The following is a 3,298-nucleotide window of genomic DNA, read 5'->3' on the forward strand; positions in this document are numbered from 1 at the left end:
CTGTCTTTTGTCTCTCTTTTCTTCCCTTTGATCTCTATGTGCCTTTTCCACTCTGTCTTGGTAACTAAAGACACCAAAAGTTATGTTTAGCAGTTAATTTATTGGGACTTGGGAATTTATGACTAGTTTTGTGACTTTTTCCTGGTATCTGGAACAGACTAATGAAGTATGTCTCTAAGAGGATTTGGTTGTTTCTCTATGTTACCTGAGACAGGGAGATACAGACAGTGAGCGTAGGTTGCTTTTTGTTTTAGGTGGGCAATAGGATACCCTGCTATGAGTTGTTCCAGCAGGACTGGACTCTTCAGGGAGTGTTTGGTGAACAAACTGATATGGGTGGGGTGCAGAAGACTGTGTGTCAAGTGAGGAAAGACTACTAGGAGTACAAGCTTAAGAGGTTTGAAGAGTAATCCTCGACTAGATCGTAAGGGAGGAAAGTTGTTGGTAGGAGGTACTTTTCTTTTTTTTTTTTCAGACAGAGTCTCACTCATCACCCAGGTAGGAGTGCAGTGGTGTGATCTCAGCTCACTGCAACCTCCGCCTCCTGGACTCAAGCAATTTTCCTGCCTCAGCCTCCTAAGTAGCTGGGATTACAGGCCTGCGCCACCACACCCGACTAATTTTTGTAATTTTAGTAGAGACAGGGTTTCGCCATGTTGGCCAGGCTGGTCTCAAACTCCTGACCTCAAGTGATCCACCCCCCTTGGCCTCCCAAAGGGCCACTGCTGCACCCAGCTGGTATATTTCTTATTATAGAGTCATTAATTATGTTAGTTTTTTTTTTTGAGACAGAGTCTCGCTGTGTCGCCCAGGCTGGAGTGCAGTGATGCAATCTTGGCTCACTATAACCTCTGCCTCCCGGGTTCAAGTGATTCTTTTGCTTCAGCCTCCTGAGTAGCTGGGATTACAGGTCCAAGCCACCATGCCCAGTCAATTTTTGTATTTTTAGTAGAGATGGGGTTTCACCGTGTTGGTCAGGATGGTCTCAAACTCCTCACTTCATGATCCACCTGCTTTAGGCTCCCGAGGTGCTGGGATTACAGGAGTGAGCCACTGCGCTCGGCCTCCTGAATTATTTTGAATAACATGAGCATAATATATTCGGTATCAGTCTTTAAGAGACTTGTCTTAGTATAGAGGTGTCTGGTTAGTAATGGGAATAACGTCAGGTTACCCCTGGGCCCTTGGGGAATCCCTGATCATCCTTTTTTTTTTTTTTTTTTTTTTTTTGAGATGGAGTCTCTCTCTCTTGTCCAGCCTAGAGTGCAGTGGCTCAATCTCGGCTCACCGCAACCTCCGCCTCCCAGGTTCAAGTGATTCTCCTGCCTCGGCCTCCTAAGTAGCTGGGACTACAGGAGCATGCCACCATGCCCAGCTAATTTTTGTATTTGTAGTAGAGATGGGGTTTCACCATATTGGCCAGGCTGGTCTCAAACTCCTGATCTCGTGATCTGCCTGCCTTGGCCTCCCAAAGTGCTGGGATTACAGGCATGAGCCACTGCACCCATCCTTCCTTTCTTTCTATTAAAAAACAAACAAACAAACAAACAAACCTCTAATTGTAAAACAGTATTGTTTGGGCCCATGCACTGTTGAAAAGACCTAATCATGGAACATTCATTTATCTTTTTTTTCAGGTAACAGCCAACCTTATATGTGCCTTTAATGTTTTAATTTTGGCCTTAAAATAACAGCTTAGGACATGTAAGTAGCTATGTCCATTAGGCTTTCTAGGTCTCATAAGGGGAATTTGGTAGAAAATATATTTCACCCAGCAATTAAAGTTTTCTTCCAGGACCAGGAGCGATGGCTCACACCTGTAATCCAGCACTTTGGGAGGCTGAGGTGGGCAGATTGCCTGAGGTCAGGAGTTCGAGACCAGTCTGGCCAATGTGGTGAAACCCCATCTCTATTAAAAATACAAAAAAAATTAGCCAGGAGTGGTGGTGCACACCTGTAATCCAAGCTACTAGGGAGGCTGAGGCAGGGAATTGCTTGAATCAGTGAGGTGGAGGTTGCAATGAGCCGAGATCGGGCCACTGCACTCCAGCCTGGGTGACAGATCAAGATTTCATCTCAAAAAAAAAAAAAGTTTTATTCTGGGTAAAGACAAAACTCTCTTTGCTCTCACCAAAGGCAGAGGAGCCCTGACATACACAGCAGAAAGAAAGAACCTTTAGGATAATTTTTATCAGTCTTATGGGTTAGAGACAAAAGGAAAGCAAATGCAAGTCTATGAATACAGACGGATCAAAAAGGACAATAAATTTTCATGGGAGGACAGAATTCAAAGGGGGTGAAATGCAAAGAAGTGCAAACATAACAAGATGGTTATTACTAGTTAGAAAAATGAAGATCTCCAGACATTGCAAATGAGGATTCCCATACTGCACAGCCTGGACCGAAGCCCTGCCAACTTCACAAGCCTCCTGTCAGGAAGGGCCACAGTGAACTAGATCTACTTGGTGTGGACTTTGAAGTCCTCACCTCTGCTTGTCACCCATCAGGCCATGAGGATGAACCGATAAATCAGCCGAAGGGAGCAAAGTCACAGTGGGTGAGGAGAATTGTTATGGAGATTTATAAGTGGAAGAATGAGAGGAAAGGGAGAGACTCGGTGATGGAAAAGAAAACCTTAAGCCTTAAAATGGTGAGGATCGTATCAAGAGTTTTATTCTTTGGCCATTGTTTATTATCTTTTATTTTTTTTTTTTTTGAGACGAAGTTTCGCTCTTTTTGCCCAGGCTGGAGTGCAATGGTATAATCTCGGCTTACTGCAACCTCCACCTCCTGGGTTCAAGTGATTCTCCTGCCTCAGCCTCCCGAGTAGCTGGGATTACGGGAATGCGCCACCATGCCCGGTTAATTTTGTATTCTTAATAGAGTCGGGGTCAGGCTGGTCTCGAAATCTTGGTCAGGCTGGTCTCGAAATGTTGGTCAGGCTGGTCTCGAAATCCCAACCTCAGGTGATCTGCCCACCCCGGCCTCCCAAAGTGCTGAGATTACAGGTGTTAGCCACTGTACCCGGCCTATTATCTTTTAACTTATACTGTTTCAAAATATTCCAATTTTTAGTATATACCCTAGAGGTGTTTCAGTGAGAGTAGAGGAGGTGGCTCTCTAGGTACCAAGAGAATCCTGCAACCACAGAAACATGTACCAAAATCCAGGAGGTCATATGCATCCCCGTGAGCTGAGCTGGACAACGATGGAGTCCAGGGTGTTCCCTTGAATCCCCATGAAACTGAGGCCCTAGGAGGTCATGGGCGTTTGCCATGCACCATTCTAGGTCTCACTG

The sequence above is a fragment of the Theropithecus gelada genome, chromosome 4 (assembly GCF_003255815.1).
Source record: "Theropithecus gelada isolate Dixy chromosome 4, Tgel_1.0, whole genome shotgun sequence".
NCBI classification, from domain to species: Eukaryota; Metazoa; Chordata; class Mammalia; order Primates; family Cercopithecidae; genus Theropithecus; species Theropithecus gelada.